Raw genomic sequence first — 19,964 nt, 5'->3', positions numbered from 1 at the left:
TTGTGCATTTTCTATGTGTATTGGCAGCTCATGTTGGTTGGTATGTACATCAGTCAAAAATTGTGATTGCTTCCTTGAATGGCAACATACTTGAGGTAGTTTATGTAATGCAACCTAGCAATTTTTTCATTAAAGGGTAGGAAGATAAAGTGTGAAAATGTAAGAAATATTTCTATGGGTTGAAGCAATCTCTTGGTGCTTGGTATGAGAAGGTTGAAACTCATTTGCTCAAACGAGGCTTTCGTAATAGTCCAGCAGAAAGCACATTGTATGTAAAGCATGAGGGTGATGTACTTCTCATTGTCATTCTCTATGTAGATGATTTGCTAATCATTGGACCATATGAGAGACATATTACTGAGTTTAAGGATGATTTGAATGCTACTTTCAAGATGAAAGATTTGGGGTTGTTGCATCATTACTTGGGTATACAGTTTAAGGAGTGTGATGGTGGTATTGCCTTGGTTCAAACAACTTAACGTAGTGCACAACATCAAATGCCCCATTTTTAATCTTAGTAGACCTATGGGAGTCTGTATTGTGCCCAAATCCTATTGACAATGCTTATCACCATAAAAGATGTCTTTTGGGAATATGCAAACATTGTACATTGATAGGCTATCATCGTGTCTAGCAGAATTGAGTGATGATATCTCTAGAATGATTGTGAAGCTTCTTGATGAGATTCCTACACATGAAGTGGATGAGAAAGGTAGCACAAAATCTTGCAAAGACCTCGTGGTTTGGCGAGTGAGTCTGATGTGTTTCTTTTCCTTGATTCAAAGAAAATCAATGAACCTCATCAAGCACAACTACATCTAGATGACAAGATAAACTATTCAAGGAATGTTTGCATAACTATTGTGACAATGTAGTGATGTTTGTAGTAGATTTTGCAGATAACTGCTCCTTCAAGGTCCAGAATGAGGTTCACTCAATGGATTGGTATTCAATTCAGGTCACAACTTTGGCTCATAGGTCATACTTGCATGATGCGCTTTGTTCCATTCAAAAGATGAGTTAGTTCTATATCTCTTATGAGAAAACACACTACACTTTGTTTGTGCAAGACTAGATTCTTTTGCACAATGAGTGGCTAAAAAGTGAAGGCTATAGTGTCAAGAGAAACTAGTTATGGTTTGATGGTGCTGTTTCACAATTCAAACCAAGGTAGCCATTCTATGTTGTAGTCCAATTCTTGAATATGACTGATATCAAGATAATGCACAATTTCTTTGCTTCTATCCATGAGAAGGGTTACAATGATGGGGCTATTGCAATGCTAGAAAGATCTTTCCCACATGAGTAGCTGAAATCTCACAGATGTGTGCATCAAAACACTTCAAGTGTTGATGGATTTCAAACTTTCATTACTCCATGAATTCAAGAGCTAGACAATCTTATAGACGGCTACTTCCATAACACTGAAGAAAATATTTGTAAGACTAGGGGAACTAGTGACTTGGAGTCCACCTCCCAACCTCCCACTATATAGCAAGCTACTAGCTCTTTGGACTCCTTTTCCACACTGCCTAGTCCGGCCTTGCCCTTGTCTAGTCCGGCCTATTGACGTACATAACCAAAATCTGTTGGCCAATGACATTGTCGTCCCCATGTAACCGCTTATGTAAACGGCTTACATGAAACACTGGATGAATACGAGAATGTGTATGTAGCAATAACTTGTAGGTATGATCACGTACTTGCTTGAGTATTTTGAAAGACCCACAATATCGTGGAGAGAATTTAGGTGTTAACGTTGGCCCAATTTTCAACCTTTTTGAATGTTTTGGCACACGTAAAAATACCTCCTCCCCTTCCTCAAAGGTAACTTGCGGACGTTTCTTATCAACGTACTTCTTATACCGATCCCGTGCTTGTCGGACATTCTGACGAGCGAGTTTCAACATATCTATGTGGTCTCGGAGAAAATCCTTAACCTGTTGGAGTTTTTCGATTGCCAACCCCACCGTAATAGGTGACCTACATTGAAAACCATATGTGAGCATGAAAGGACTAAATCCAGTTGTGTCATGCTTAGCACTATTGTAGGCAAACTCGAGAATAGGTAGATATTCTTTCCAGTCTGACTGTTTCTTGCTAACCAATACGCGTAGCGTATCCTCTAGCACTTGATTAACTCGTTCAGTCTGACCATCTGTGTCTCGATGATCAGCTGTACTGAGGTTCAATAGTGTACCCAATCGTTTGAACACAGCCCTCTGAAAATGGCTGTTCAGCTTGGGATCACGATCACTGACAATGTTACTTGGCAAACCATACAACTTGTAAAGGTTTTCCACAAATAACTTGGCTAGTTCTGGAGTCTTAATTGCTGATTTGGTTGGAATAAAATTACATGGTTTAGTCAACCAGTCTACGACCACCCATACCGAGTCATGATCTGGTACAGTGGTTGGTGAACCCACAGTAAAATCCATAATCAGTATTACCCTCCTCTGGTTGTGCTAATATACAGCCTATTGCAAATGCCAAAGCATCTACATGTACATGGAAAATCTTTGACCAATCTGGTGCTTTTAGAATTGGTGCAGATAGCAGTGTCTCTTTTAATTTCTAGAATGACTCCTCACATTTGTCGGTCCATATGAAGATTGTGATTAGACTATACAAGGGTTTTGCTATTACAGCATACATGTAGATAAAACGTCGGTAGTATCCACAATGTCCCGTAAATGATTGTACCTCTCGTACAGTGTTTGGTCTTGGAAATTCTATGATCACCTTTACCTTGTCTTCATCAGTGGTAATTCCATTAGCCAATACTATGTGGCCTAAATGAGGCAGCCAACAGTAGTTTGATAAAGAGTGACATCAGCAGGATCTCCAACATCATGTAGACTCAACTTCAAACTTGTTTCCATGGGAGTGGCAATAGGTTTGCAATCCTCAAGTCCAAACTTACATAGAAATGTCTCTATGTAACTTCTCTGACACAAGGCAATACCACCATCACACTGCTTAAACTGTATACCCAAGTAATGATGCAACAGCCCCAAATCTTTCATCTTGAAAGTAGCATTCAAATCAGCCTTACATTCAGCAATATGTCTCTCATTTGGTCGAATGATCAGCAAATCATCAACATACAGAACCACAATGAGAAGTACATCACCCTCATGCTTTACATACAATGTGCTTTCTGCTGGACTGTTACGAAAGCCTTGTTTGACCAAATGAGTGTCAGCTTTATCATACCAAGCACGGGGAGATTGCTTCAACCCATACAAAGCCTTGTTACATTTGCACACTTTGTTTTCTTGTCCTTTTATGACAAAACCGCGAGGCTGCGTTACATAAACTTCCTCAAATATGTCACCATTCAAGAAAGCAATAACAATGTCTAATTGATGCCTTTTTACCAGGAGGCAAATCACATAAAGTCCATGTGTCATTTTCTACAAGTGCATCATATTCTGATTGCATGGCAGCCATCCAATTTTCTGAATTCTGTGCTTCATCAAAAGACAGAGGCTCCTCAACATCATGTAAGCTAGACACAGCCAAAGCATAACAATCTGATGCATAAGATGCATGGCGAGAGCCTGAACGAGTACGACTAGACAAAGGTGCATCCAATTTACTGTCACGCAAAGTGTGCACTAGCCAGTTTGGCATACCTCTAGCCTCCTCATTTTCATCCCTTTCCTCATCAAGTACATCATGTACATCTGCATCAATAATAGGCTGATCTAAACATTTTCAGAAACCCCCATAGGCTGTACATTTTTCCTCATTGGAACTTACATTTGTATTTCCACCACTGAAAAGAGGCAACAAAGTGTCATAAATGTCCTGCGAGCTTACATCACAGTCTTTAGTACATGACAACAAGGGCTGAACAGAATCTTCCACAAACACCACATCCCGTGAAACCAGAATACGTTTTGTTTGCGGATAATACAACCTATAACCTTTGCTTTCAGCACTATAACCAACAAAAATACATTTGACAGCCTTATCATCCAATTTTCTGCGCTGCACTTGTGGCACCAAAGCATATACCAAACAGCCAAAAACACGGATGTGCTCAATAGAAGGCTTTCTATCATGCCATGCTTCATATGGAGTAATAGACTGCAAAGCTTTCGTAGGACACCTGTTAAGTACATAAGTGGCACACATGATGGCCTCAAGCCAAAAAGAATTCGGCAATGCTTGAATTTTAACCATACATCGTGCCATTTTCGTCAGTGACCTGTTTTTCCTCTCAGCAACACCATTTTGATGAGGTGTATAAGGCACTCTACATTGGTGTTTTATCCCATGACTAGCCAAAAATGCATTAAATTCATGAGACATATACTCCCCCCCTCGATCGGAACGGAGGGTGCCCATAGTACATTTCGAGACATTTTCAGCCATAGCTAAAAATTGTTTGAAGCACATAAAAACTTCGGACTTCTCTTTAAGCGGAAATACCCATGCAAACCTGGAGTAATCATCAATGAAAGTCACAAATTACAAGTAATTGCCCAAGGACGGAGTTTGCATGGGCCCACAAAAATCACTATGCACAAGCTGCAACCTGCATGTGGCCTTAACTGAACCATCCTTTGGAAACTTAGAACACTGCATTTTACCTAGAATACAGCCTTCACAAACATGTTTGACAGGTGCTTCAAAAGGCGGCAAAGAAGCAACCATATCAGATTTTTGCAAACGCAGCAAACTGGCAAAATTCACATGACCAAAATATGCATGCCAAAGTTTTTCATCTGAAATAGCCCTTGAATCTGCAACAGCATTTGCAAAAAATTTTCCACACTTGTCATACAAAGTGAGCTTATACAGCCGACGACACAAAAACCCAGATACAACAATTTCATCACCAAAATTGAGATCATGAACTGTACATCTGTCATCCACAAATTTGACTACAAGTCCAAGTCTAGCAAGTGTGGATACAGATAAGAGATTCTTCTTGATCCCAGGTACATAAAGTGCATCAACAAGTGTGAAGGAGCTGCCATTAGCAGTAGTGAGCACAATCTTTCCAACTCCCTGAACTGGATAAGAGGCGTTGTTGGCACAAGTGACTGAATTCCCATGAGGGACAAACTCGAGAGAGGTAAACAATTCACGATGTGAGGTAATGTGCTTTGTAGCATGCATCATGGATAGCAGGATTGTAAGTGCACTCTGCGCTAAAAGCCCATTCTACATCAACATCAGCATTACAGTCTCCTTTCAGAGAAGACTCAACAATGGCTGCATTTGTAGTGGAACCATCATTTGCAGTGGAACCACCCTCTTTCTTCTTAGCCTCTTTGGCCTTCAACTTAGGACACGACTTGATCAAGTGATCATTAGCTTTACAATAATGGCAACGCATCTTGTTTCAGTGCCCTTGTCACCAGAATTTCCAGACAAATTGCTGCCAGCAAAAGCATTAGGAAAAGAATTTTTGCCACTCGCAGTAGAACCATAAGAAGTGGCTGCATTACTATTACCACCCTTTCTTTGAGAAGCAATAAAAGCCTATTCAACTGCACGCTGTCCAGTCCTGTTTTTTCTCGAAAGTGACTCTTGCAACAGCAATGTGCATAATGCATCAAACTTGACAACTTCTGGATTTCCTTGGGTCATAAGTCTCCAAGTACTAGCAAAAGTCTGGTAAGAATCTAGTAAGGCATCAAGAACAGTCTGCACAAGGGAATTGCCTGAAATGATTTCTCCTATAGAAATAAGTTGCTCATTGATATCCTTGACACTAGCAAGGAAAGTGTCCATATCATCTTCCTCATGCATAATCTTCGACTCCAACTCTTTACGCAGCAAAGCATTTTTTGCCTCATTGCGACTTGCATAAAGACCATCCAAAATATCTCAGCCCTGTTTTGTAGATTTTGCTGAACAGATGTGAGGAGCAATGGTGCGCTTCACAGACAATGCAATTCATGCATGAGCCTGGGAATCCTTAACATCCCAACAAGCTTGTTCTGCCGTAGGCAAAACAACTCTAACAGCAGCAATCCTTGCAACATCCTCAACATCGCCTACATCTTCAGAACCAGGACGTACAACAATGCCCTCCACAATGTTCCAGACGCCCTTTGACACAAGAACAGGTTGCATCATATAAGCCCACATAGGGTTGTTGTCCCCATACAATCTGTCCTCAGCAGCAAACATCTTGAACACATCTGTGTTGTTGTTGTCAGCCATGGTAAATGCTGCACTTGATGTAAAAACTGCCCAAAAATAGGAGAAATGGAGCGAGACCTGCTAAGCTTATATGTGAAGCTACTCAATATATGGCTTCTCTATATATGGCACCCAGGTCCCCTCTATATATACATCATCTCATGTGTGTATTCTACACACTTTGGGGTTCTACTTCTGTGTTCTCTCTTTCTCTCTCAACATGGTATCAGAGCAGTACGTTTTTGTTTTCAATTTTTCTCCTGATCAAAATTGATTTTGCAGAAACTACACGCCTGAGGGATCGGAATCAATGTGGTCTACAACTTTGCAGAAGGAAGTTTTTTCAAATTCTGCACCGATTTTGAGTTATCGTTCACGGACTGCGTACATACCTGAAAAACAGCTTCCGCGTTTTGTTTTTGATTTTTCTGCTAATTGGAAACGATTTTGCAGAAACTACTCGCGAGAGAGAGACTGGAATCGATGTGGTCTACAACTTTGCAGAAGGAAGTTTCTTCAAATTCTGTACCGATTTTGAGTTATTGTTCGCGGACTGCGTACATACCTAAAAAGCAACTTCCGCTTTTTGTTTTTGATTTTTCTGCTAATTGGAAACGATTTTGCAGAAACAACCCGCGCGAGAGACCGGAATCAATGTGGTCTACAACTTTGCAGAAGGAAATGTTTTCCAATTCTGCACCAATTTTGAGTTATCGTTCGCGGACTGCGTACATACCTGAAAAGCAACTTCCGCTTTTTGTTTTTGATTTTTTTGCTAATTGAAAACGATTTTGCAGAAACTACCCGCTACAGGAGACCGGAATCGATGTGGTTTACAACTTTGCAAAAGGAAGTTTTTTCAAATTCTGCACCGATTTTGAGTTATCGTTCGCGGACTGCGTACATACATAAAAAGCAATTTCCGTTTTTTTGTTTTTTATTTTTCTGCTTATTGAAAACGATTTTGCAGAAACTACCCGCGTGAGAGACCGGAATCGATGTGTTCTACAACTTTGTAGAAGAAACTTCCCGCTATGGGAGACCGAAATCGATGTGGTCTATAACTTTGCAAAAGAAAGTTTCTCTAAATTCTGCACCGATTTTGGGTTATCGTCTCGGACTGCGAATAGGTTTGAAAATCAAAATTTTACTTTTTGCTTTTGATTTTTCTCATAATTGAAAACTTCTCAATTATATTTTTCTTCATCAATCATATATTTGTTACTGACGTAACTTTGCTGCAGAAGCCAGTTACACATCGTTCCGATTCAGTCGAAGCCGTTGATGATCGTCCAAATTCTATCGAGCTACTGTTGGTACATGATCTTTTTGTTATATGATATACTCGTTCATTGATTCTCGTATAATTACTCTTTTAGAGATATAGTTTACGTCGTTTTATTGATAATTTCTCATTGATACCATAGTGATTTTGATGGTACCATGATGATGTTTTGTTATTACTTTGGTCATGGTGATTTTCGTTGATACCATGATGATATGTCATTCATACCATCGTTATTCTCGGTGGTGCCATGATGATATTTCATTGATACCATGGTTATTCTCGGTGATGCCATGATGATGTTTCATTGATACCATGGTTATTCTCGGTGATGCCATGATGTTGTTTCGTTGATTCCATGGTGATTTTTGTTGATACCATGATGATGTTTTGTTGATACCATGGTTATTCTCGGTGATACCATGATGTTGTTTCGTTGATACCATGGTTATTCTCGGTGATGCCATGATGATGTTTCGTTGATACCATGGTTATTCTCGGTGATGCCATGATGTTGTTTCGTTGATACAATGATTATTCTCGGTGATATCATGATGCTTTTCGTTGATACCATGGTCATTTATTCATTTTTATTGATATAATGATGATATTTTGTTAATACTTTGATGGTATTCATTGATCACTACATTGATAAATGTTGTTTTATGTAGTATATACACATATCATTTGTATCACGTAATCACACATTTTGTACTTTTACGTTTATACTTTATGTACCATATGTTGTCGTGCGTATATATGTCGTCAAAAGAGTGGCGTCGCGAACCATCTCTTATGGCATTGTGAACGTAATTATTTCATTAACGATGCTAATAATTTTCATGACATGTTCTTTTTGGAGTCTATGATCTATGTAGGATTGATCAAAGAATTGATTTTATGAAGACAAACTTGGTGACATTAAAAGATTTATGAAGATATGTTTGGTGATGCGATATTGATGACAACATGAAGACATGTTTGGTGATGCGATATTGATGACAAGCTACACAGCAGATTCACGGAGACACTTTTGATTACAAGCTAATCGATAGCTTTTATACCTCTTTATTGAACCTTTGTATTCATTATTGTATTTGATAGGATAGGAGTAATGTAACTCCTCATAAAACATTCATTGTAAAAGGAGTGATGTAGCTCCTCGTAAACATTTGTATATTTAATGATTTTTATAATATAACGGTGGGTGTATATAGAGCTGTGGGTTTTTCCCTTGATCCCCCAAGGGTTTTTTCATCCACAGTTAGGGACCCTTATTTGAGCGGGGGTGTTGAGCTTATATGTGAAGCTACTCAATATATGGCTTCTCTATATATGGCACCCAGGTCCCCTCTATATATACATCATCTCATGTGTGTATTCTACACACTTTGGGGTTCTACTTCTGTGTTCTCTCTTTCTCTCTCAACAGGACCAACACGGGCTATATAGCACAAACCGTAGAAGACTATAAGGCACCTGTTATGCAGAAAACAGCACTGACAGAAATTCTGCACAAAATGACGAAATAGCCTGTGTAGTACTGCCTATAGTGGAAACGGAGGCCGAAATGAGCCCAAATCAAAAATCTGAGCAGACCAAGCTCTATGAGCTTGCCCAAAGTATTTGTCGACCTACGAACGCTTGCCAAAGCTCACTAAAATAGGAGAAAATGAGCAGGCGTGTGCTGGAGCAGCTGGCGACTAAGCCCGAGAGGACGCAACCTGCTCTGATACCAATTGTTGGAATTAGGGTTGCAGAGAAACGCACACAGCTTGGAGAAGACGAAGGAAGCTCAAGGCACACAATAGAGAGTGTGTTACTTAGTGTGCAATGGAAAGATTCATAGCCCTAGAGTTATGGGCGTATATATAATGCACGGGGGAAACAACCTCCTAAAGAGGGAAAAAATGCCCGGGCGGTCCTAGTTTGTTCACACCCATCACTACCACATGTATATGGTAACAAAATCCTCATCCCTATGAAACAGTCAAAATACGCGTCGATATCTACGTCGAAGACACCTGTTTTTGATGCATATTTCAATGCCTGGCCTGTATCGACGCGTATTGCGACGACCATATCAAAAAAGTTTTTTCTTGGACAGAGGACAGGCAGCCTGGCCTGTGCCCAGTAAAAAGATGGACACAGCCACAGCCTGTCCTCTGCCCAAGAAAGCGAGCAGCACCAAAATCAATCGTGCTCACGCAGAAATTTCGGCAGAGTTCCCTTCGTTTTGACATAAACTTTTCAAGAAAAACCATATGTATACGCCTCCGACATGATATCCATGTAGGATATATCTCACATGAGATTTAAGGCACAACTTGATGGAAGAAATGAAACGAACTTTTTGCAAAACCATAACCAAATTAAAACCATAACCATAACGAACTTCATATATAATGAACTTTGTGCAGAACCATCACCGAATTAAAATCATAACCATAACCATATTGATCAAAACCATAACGATAACCATAACAATAAACAAAACAATAACCATAATCATAACCATAAAGTTAAACATAACCATAACGTCCATAAAACAACTCTTTAAGGGAAATCCCATGAGAACTTTGAAGTTGCTAAAGTCTTAAAGATGTACAACATATGCCAATGGAGTACGTCAAGATCAACATATGTTTTAGCTGAGCGCCAGGACTGAGACTTCAATCTTGGATATGGCTCTTGGAGCTAGAGATGGAGGATTTAGAGATCTACACAGACAAAGAAAAGGTAGATTACGCTTGGCAAAAGCTGCATGGAGACTATACTGTAACTTTCAAGGAGTGGAGCAAAGAAGCTGGTATCAGGTAAAGCTCGGCCTACTTATAGCCTTTTGTGAAGATCAAAAGAGGTTCATGGGAACAATCCCTGATGAAAAGTCTACTACACCGAAGAGTGTAGAGTCATCGAGTTCTACCAGTAGCGGATATGTAAGTGAATTTGCGACTGATTGGAGAAATAGAATTGAATGCTGAATATTTTGGGATCTCCAAGGAGCTTCTGGGTGCATGCATCAATGGAGCACATGTGGGCAGCCTTGCCATGAGAAACATGCAGAAGTGCATGAGTTTCGAGAGTGGATGTGTGGCCGTCCTGGAGAGGCGCTACCGGTAGTGGACTCTTTGGGAACTGATGGAGATGCAGCCTTGGAGTGTGTGTCATCATGTTTCAAGGATGGAAATATATATTCCATTATCAATTTTTAGATGTCAACTTGGACTCTCAGAAGGTATGTGACGAAATCATAGTAAAAATTATGTCCATAGCATTGTGGGGCAGCCTGAGATTAAAGAACACAATTACCACTACTATTTCTTGAAATAGGCCCGTTGAAAAGGATACAAGTAATGTGCGGATACAAAATGATTTCAAGAGAGATATATGCTCCCTTTGACTGCAGAGTATGAACAATATCTCAACATAAAGAAATCATGCACATGATAGTATGTAAGCAGGCAAAGCCCAATTACGAGCATCTCCACGATGTAAACACACAACAAGAGTAGGAGCCACTCAAGAACATTTTAGGGGTTGAGGGATTTCTGATAAAATGCCTTTGGAAGTGGTGTACACCTATTAGGAAAGTCTATAGAGTGTATGATTCTCTGTAGAACAATAAGAGGGGAATACTAGAGAGGATTATACACATGGCCTTAATGGGAGGCCATAGAATGCTTCTTTATAAAAAAATTCCCTCATATTGGTTATAGCAAGAAAAATAAATCAAGAATTAAAAACAAGAAACTTGTGAGAAACATGGTAATTGGACACATCAAGGATAGAGAGAGAGAGAGGGGGGGGGAGAGAGGGAAGAGTATTCACCATGCACTCGGAGAGGGGCACTTTATGTAAACACTTGACATTGTGTGCGTTCATTTAATTATATTTGTAAAGCCAATTAAATGAAAATGTGAAAAAATATAGAATAATAAAATCCCTATTGTTGAATCTACGTGATAAGTATTTTGTAATTATAGTGACCCCCCTGGACATCATGCATGGAGGACTAGAGTCAATGGCATAGCAATGGAGATTATAGCCCTTTGGATAGACCCACATTGTTGTTGTCATTGTGGGGGTGTGTGTGTGTGTGTGTGTGTGTGTGTGAGAGAGAGAGAGAGAGAGAGGGGGGGGGGGGGGGGGGACAGGGGGGGGGGTGAGACTGTTTAGTCACAAAATCTATTCTATTTTTCAACTGCATTCACAAAATTATTTTTGTGCTTTGACTCTATAAATGAGTGCAAGAATGCTACAAGCCCCAAGAGAAGTGGAAAACAAGAAGTTTTGACATGAGCTAGCTAATCAAATTTTTGTTTGTCCTTGTAACATCTAGCACACCTTGTTGATGGGAGCCCCACCGCAAAGACCCTCGTTACCTGGATGGAAGCTGCACTCTCTCTCTCTCTCTCTCTCTCTCTCTCCTCTCTCTCTCTCTCTCTCTCTCTCTCTCTCTCTCTCTCTATTTCTGTAAAGAATTATGTCCCAATATATCAAATATGCTATTCAAGTCTTAGCTTATTTGCAGCTACTTGTATGCTGACGTTTTTGATGTGGTGCAGCTTTTATTCAGGTAACAAGGGTCTTTATGATGGTGCTCCTATCAATAAGGCATACTATATTTTACATAGACAAACAAAAATGTCATTAGCTAGATCATGTCAAAAACTTCTTGTTTCCCACTTCTCTCGGGGCTCGTAGCATTCTTGCACTCACTTATAGAGCCAAATGCCCCCCCCCCCCCCCCCCCCCCCCCCCCCCCCCCCCCCCCTCCTCTCTCTCTCTCTCTCTCTCTCTCTCTCTCTCACACACACACACACACACACACACACACACACACACACCCCACCACCACCACAACAACAACAACAACAATGTGGGTGTGTCCAAAGTGCTATAATTTCCATTGCTAAGCCATTGGCTCTAGTACTCCATGCATGGTCTCGAGGGGGGTCACTATAATAAAAAATTACCTATCATGTGGAGTCAAAAATAGCAATTGTATTATTCTATATTTTCTCACATTTTCAGGTAAGTGGTTTTACAAATAGAATTGAACACACACGATGTATAGTGTTTACAAAAGTGACCCTCTCTGAGTGCATGGTGAATTTTCTTCCCCACAAAAATATATCCTCCCCCCCCCCTCCCCTCTCTCTCTCTCTCTCCTTGATGTGTCCAATTACCATGTTTCTCACAAGTTTCCTTTTTCCAATTCTTGATTTTATGTTCTTGCTAGAACCATTACAATAACTATTTTATAGAGATGTATTCTATGGCCTCCCATCAAGGCCATGTGTATAATCGTCTTTATTTCTTTTATTGTTTTATAGAGAATCATACATTCTATAGTGTTTCCTAATAGGTGTACCCCACTTACAAAGGCATTTCATGAGAAATCCCTCAACCCTTAAAATGTTATCGAGAAGCTCCTTCTCTTGTTGTTTGGGTACATCATGAGGATGCTGCTAATTGGGCTTTGCTTGCATAAATACAATATTGTCCATTATTATTTTATGTTGGGATATTGTTCTTAAAAAAACCTTAATCTTATTTTCTACAGTCAAAGGGAGCACATATTTCTCTTAAAATCCTTTGTATCCACATCTTTCTTGTATCTATTTCAAGGGACCTATTTCATATTTAGGATGCAATCCTCCAAGAAGGAAGATCAACTTGCACTTTTTTGTGTGTCTCTACCGTTATCATGTTTGGACAAGTGGTCCGCATCATTCCCTGGGCTACCAATTAGGTCAATCAAATATGAATTTTTCCTTGAATGTCCCTTTTGGATATTTCCTCCTTTCTCTAGCCTTCCATAGAAAGATTTGCATACCTTAAAGATTTATTTTTTTTCTCTCGAGCTATATGTGCCACACTATAGAGATGAGGTTTTTATACTTTGGCAAAAGGACCAAAATCTTCCATATGAGAATTGATCATGATTCTTTTGGTGAACATATTATATACCTAAATTGGGGTCATTTCGTAGGTACATGTTCCCATTTTGTCCCATTAGGTAGTTTTTCCAAGGATTTTTTAAAGAATGATGCAAGTCATATCGATCCCTTACATCATGTATAATATATTGTGAACTGACTAAATACAAGCCAATTTTTCACCATTTACCTTTGCATTGGCTAGATTTCCATAGAGCATTAAGTTTCCATCTACTAATTTCATTGCATGGAAGTCCACATCTACTCATGTTAATCATGAAGTGCTACAATCTTAGTAAAATTACCAAACTTTGGAAACGATTTTTTCCGCTTGCGCTTTATAATATCCACTCCTATTTAGTCTCTACCTATTTATCTGTATCTCTCTCTCTCTCTCTCTCTCTCTCTCTCTCTCTCTCTCTATATATATATATATATATATATATATATATATATATATATATATATATATATATATATATATATATATATACATATATATATACATACATATATATGTGCATTTGTATGTATACACACACACACACATTATGTGCATATAATATGTACAAAAGTGATAGCAGCCTTCACAAATGACTACCTATATGTAAGTGTGTGTATGTGTGTGTGTATATATATATATAAAGAAAGATATATATATATATATATATATATATATATATATATATATATATATATATATATATATATATATATATATATATATATATATATATATATAGAGAGAGAGAGAGAGAGAGAGAGAGAGACACTACAAGAGGTACTTAATATTAGGGACGCTCGCAGTGCGACGCTCAACTGTGAAAACCCACGGCATCGCTATGGGGTCACTAAGTTATAAGTAACTTAGCAACGCTCATAGCGATGCTGACAGGGGTAAAAAAATAATTGAAACCGTCCAAAAACTCAGATCTCAAATCTGAGTTTTCAGCACGCGCTCAAGCAAGCGAAGGTAGCCCGCGCTCTCCCTCTCTCCATCTTTCTTCTCCACACACACACACACACATACACACACGAGGAGAGAAAGGAGAGCCAAGTATGCTCCTTCCCTCTCCTCACTCTCATGTTCTCTTCCCCTCTTTCTCTCTCCCTCTCTCTCTCTCTCACACACAGACACACATTGTGTTTTTGAGAGAGAGAGAGAGAGAGAGCATGCATAAACAAAAAACGCACACACCCATGCATAAACAAAGAATGCATACACACACATTGAGAGAGGAAGAAAGAGAGAGAAAGATATAAAACAAAGTGAGAGAGAGAGAGAGAGAGAGAGAGAGAGAGAGAAGAAGAAGAAGAAGAAGAAGAGAGTCTTAATGTCATAGGAAACTATCCCAAGAGACCTTAAAGATCTAGTCGACGAGGAGTTGAACTCAAGACCTGTTATTCAAGAGGGAAATGGCATAACCAATCTATCACAGTTGGGTGATCGAAAGGTTATACCATTTTCCTCCTTTTATTGGCGTGCACAGACATCCACACACACACCCGAGAAGAAGAGAGTTTAATTTAACGTCGTAGGAAACTAATTCAAGAGACCTTAAGGATCAAGCCAATGAGGAGTTGAACTCAAGACCTGTTATTCAAGAAGGAAATGCCATAACCAATCTACCACACTTGGGTGATAGAAAGTTTATACCATTTTCCTCTTTTTATTGGCACCCACACACACACATACGAGAAGAAGAGAGTTTCAACATTGTAGGAAACTATCCCAAGAGACGTTAAAGATTAGGTAAGATGTAAACTTACGTTAGATTAGATTTATGTTTATTTAAGCTAGATTAAATTAGATTTAGGTTTATTTTTAGTTAGATTTACGTTAGATTAGATTTAGGTTTACCTACGTTAAATTTAGATTTACGTTAAATTAGATTAGATTTAGGTTTATTTTGAGTTTAAGATTAAATTAGATCTAGATTTATGTTCGATGGACTAGCTTTTTATAGATTTAAGTTAGATTTAAGTTAGATTTTAGTGCATGTCAATGAAGGTGCGCTCATGATGGTAAGCATTGTATGAAAAACACTTGCTCATATGAAAAACACTGAAAAAGTCTCAGTTTTCCCACATGAGAAAATTTCCTGCGCTCACAGCCTCGACAGTCCATGCGGAATAGCAATTCCACTTGCATATTTGACTGCATTACCATACAATAAGCCGTCATGATCAGCCAATGGAAGAGAAAATTGATCCTATATAGAAATTAGTGATGCAACATGACGATTCCAAGGGTCTCTCTCTCTCTCTCTCTCTCTCTCTCTCTCTCTCTCTCTCTCTCTCTCTCACACACACACACACACACACACACACACACACACACACACACACACACACACACACACACACACACACACACACACACACACACACACACGCACACCACAGCCCGTCAAATCTAGAGTAAGAATTAAGTGCTTTGAGCAGGCATCAGCTACATTGCAAGAATGGCGTACCTACATGCTACACACAAAGATCTACTCTGAAAAGATGTTAAGATGCTGTGAAATGCTATAGCTAGAGAAGAGGCAAAGGGGTTTTGTCCACTACATGCACTATCATAGCGTGTCCCGGGCTTTATCAAATTCCCACACTCTTTTGATAGTGGTTACAAATCAAAAGAGTGTGGGAATTTGTAGCCACTATCAAAAGAGGCAAAGGGGTTTTGTCCACTACATGCACTATCATAACGTTTCCCAGGCTTTACATGCACTATCATAGACCTAGATATGCACTCATCATCTATGGTTCGCCATAGCGTGTCTCGGGATTTATTAAATCCATCTAGTCACTGTCCAGTGTACAATAGGGATTCTGATACCAGCCAACCTTCTGCCATGCTACCCTCCGGACGTACCTTCTGATGCACATATCCCTTGAGCGTTTTCATGAAACATTCTAAAACGAACATCCATCTCGAATGTACTGTGCCCGCTATTTCCACCTCATCAACTTGTGAACAAGAAGATGCACCTGAATGGTTAGCATGGTAGTATGAAAATGCATTAGGAGAAATATGAACCTTGCATGGGCCTTGTAAGGAATCCTAATTTTCAGGGATGAAGGATAATGTTGTGTGGGTTAAGGGGGCAAGGGCATTGAAGAAGGTAGTTTTGAGTAGGATTTTCTAGCCTTTTTTTTAGACAAATGTAGGAGGTGGACCTAAGGGGTTACTTTCTCTCTCTAGCTTTTTTTAAAGTGAAGGAAGCATAGGGTGTGACCACATCAGCAAAAACGTGGGTCACTAAGAGTTAAACTTTGACTTTCTTTAAAAAAAATTCATTTTTACTTATTTTTTACTTAAAACTCCCTCCCAACATATATACATATTCAAAAATCATTTTTTGACCCATTTTTTAATCCACAAGCTTAGAGAGTCCATTTTTTCAGAAATCTTTTCCCGCAAAAAGTAAAAAACACTTTGTTCTCTCCTCCTCCTCCCTCCTCCCTCCTCTCTCCCTCTCCTCTCCCTCCCTGCCCCTACCTTCCTCCTCCTCCACAATCTCTCCCCCCCCCCCCCCCCCCCCCCTCCCTCCTTCTCTCCTCCCATCTTGCTGAATCTCCCTACCGCTCCCCCTTTATCTTTTCATCATTTGCTTCCTCACGCAACAACTTCCATGGTGCACAAGAACATCACAAATGGTTTGCTTCCACCACCACGTACTCCGCACATCAAAAGCATACATATTCACTTACCCACAGCGTTTGTACCGAAGACTGCTAGTGAGGGTGATCAAAAGTCATCATAGGAATGTCGCACCGCTTGTGAGACCAATGCTGACATTTGGGTGGATGGCCATTTGTACCCTTACAATCCTATAAGCCGCTTCCATCCATCCTTTAATAGCCTTTTGACATTTCTTCAATTTCTTGGGAGGGGAGAAGCAGGCTTGTTAGGTGCTTCTTAGCATATGTGGATGCACGAATGTCAAGCTCTTCACCTCAAGACGACGACATTACACACCATCACATACTTGAAAGAAACACCCCTTGGTGCAAGGGAACATAAACGCACGTATTCATCCATTGAAACTCTTGCATATTCAGGAGGAGCACGCAAACGGCGAGTTACAGCCACAAGGTGATTTGGTCTTTACTTGCATGATGCATTATTACTTCACACTATTTTCTAACATTTATTTTTATTTGTTGCTGGAAACTTCATCCAAGAGGCATGCGGTGGAACAAGCCAAGATGATTGAGTCAACCTTCTCACTAGTTGTCTCAATACCCAGGATGTGATTTCTATCTTATAATTACCTGGAGATAAGCACATTAAGGATGCAGTCACCAAGGACCTTATGCATAAATTGAGAAATGTGGTTAGTGATGATGACATGCAACAAGCTTGTGATGAGGCTGGAATCAGTACCAAAGCCTATCAAGCTATTTTCCAACTCCTAAAGGATGCCCTCAAAGAGCATGGCATTGTGGAAAACCTATTTCCCGTTCCTCACAAGGTCAACCTCGCAAAGAAGGCCACAAACCAAGATGTGTTCTCCCGCATTGGGACATACCTACATATTGAGGACACAATGCCAACTTCCCTTTATCCTTCGTGTGCAACAAAGACAAGGGGAAAAGGTAAGAAACAATCCATAAGACCTTCGGAGAAGGGCTTTCCTTACACAATGTGGAACAATATTTTTGTGGATCTTAGAAGGCTTCAGCAAGTCATGCTTAGATTTTACGAGTTACCTGAAGAAGGTGACACACTTTAGTTTTTTCTTTGGTATTGTTCTTATCATAGACTCTGAAGTTTAAGGTCCTGGCACTATTTATTTTGTAGTGCTTGGCACAAAGGTTGCTTTTGTGCTGAAACTTGATGAGTGTCAAATAGTGAAAGGCCGAAGGTTAGAGAGGCTAAGTGTCACTCTAATGATTGAGGCCCTTCTACAAACCAAGCGAAGGGATTCAGTCGAGCCATCTCCCACCCCATCTTTTAGCGTGCAATCAGAGAAAGACATTTGGTGGTTGGGTGCTATTGAGGTGCCCAAAGAGACCAATGGAGTACTTTCATCGATTTTTGAGAGAACTCCATGGATCACAGAAGTAATACATTCCCAAAATGCAGGTCAGAAGTTGGAGATTGAGGGTTTTGGTAGCTATGATGTGGAGTGGCACTTAGGTGGGGATTTGAAGACCATAAAGTGTCTGCTTGACTGCAAACCAGGGGCTTCTTCTCTCATGACTTGTCCATTTTGCACTCGAGGGTACAAACCTAATGGACAAAAATCACATAAGAGCACTGCAAAGGTCGGTTCCATGCTTCCATGGCAGGGGCATGGAGAACAAGGGTTAGATTGTCGTGATGTCGAAGATGAAGGTAGAGAATGGAAAGCGTCTATTCTGAGATGTCCCATGCTCAATGCCCCAGACCGTGATCAAAAGGACCACGCTTGGAATCCAATCTTTCCATTTCCTCTATCGAATGTACATTTTTGTACATTACACGCATTCATGTGCATTTTTGATAGGCTATTGAAGCTCCACATTGACTATGCTTTCACAATGAAACCACTGGAAAAGTCCTAGGAAGCGATCGAAAGACTGAAGGTACTCTTGAATTCCATTGGTTGTCACGGTGGAAATGTGTCTATCGTTGCTGCAAAGAACATAGGGGAGGCCCATGAAATTTCTCAACAAGTGTCAATGAGTGGACAAAAAACTAAACACTTTTTGAAGAAAGTCTCCCAAGGAAAGCCAAGTCGATTTGATGCTCAAAACAACTCCAACCAGCAGGCAGGTAACCTTTGGGAGCTTTGGAAGGAGTTATGCAAAGCTACTATTGACAATGATTCAAATGGAGAGCTTGCAAACAAGCACAAGCAAGTTTGGGAACATTTTGATAAAATGGTCAAGCTTATGGGCCTTAACAGCACAACAAAAGAACAACGCCAATCATTTCAAGAAGCCTTGGTGGATTTTACCAATGTCTGCACCCTTTCTTGGGGTGAAAATAACATCACACATTACATGGTAAGCCATGCTACATGGTGTATTTATTACAAGGGATTGTTTTTATTAAATAATGTGGATCGTTTACTCATGTGAACAACATATCTTGTTTGCACATAGTGCATTCTTTATGCACAAGTATGGATCGCTTGAAATTTTTAGCACTCAAGCAATGGAGAAGTCCCATTATGAAGCAAGGGGAGTGTACTTCAAAAATACTCGACATGGTGGTGGAATGGTGCAATCCAATTATTTAGAGGAGATGTTCAGCTGGTTTTTTCACAAAACATTTGCTCATAAGCTCACAATGAAGCGTGCGCGACAATCCAAGATTGCTATTGAAGTGCGGAAATGGAGTCGTCAAGAGCATAGCAACAAGTGGCAAATGTTGCAAGGTCCCGCCAAGCATGCTGCATGGCGAAGATGCAGAGTGCAACAAGGATCAAAGTGGATATTCCACGAGTCACTACACGTGAACGCAGGGTCCAACTCTTAGCGACATGTTTATTTAAAAAATAATAGTTTTTTTTTTCAAAATTAGTGTAAATAGGGCCCTTATAAATATTGCACTCATAAACCACTCATTTCTT

Source organism: Adiantum capillus-veneris, chromosome 5, assembly GCF_014529385.1.
Source record: "Adiantum capillus-veneris isolate H3 chromosome 5, ASM1452938v2, whole genome shotgun sequence".
In the NCBI taxonomy this organism is placed as follows: Eukaryota; Viridiplantae; Streptophyta; class Polypodiopsida; order Polypodiales; family Pteridaceae; genus Adiantum; species Adiantum capillus-veneris.
Note: the sequence above shows the minus strand (reverse complement) of the source record.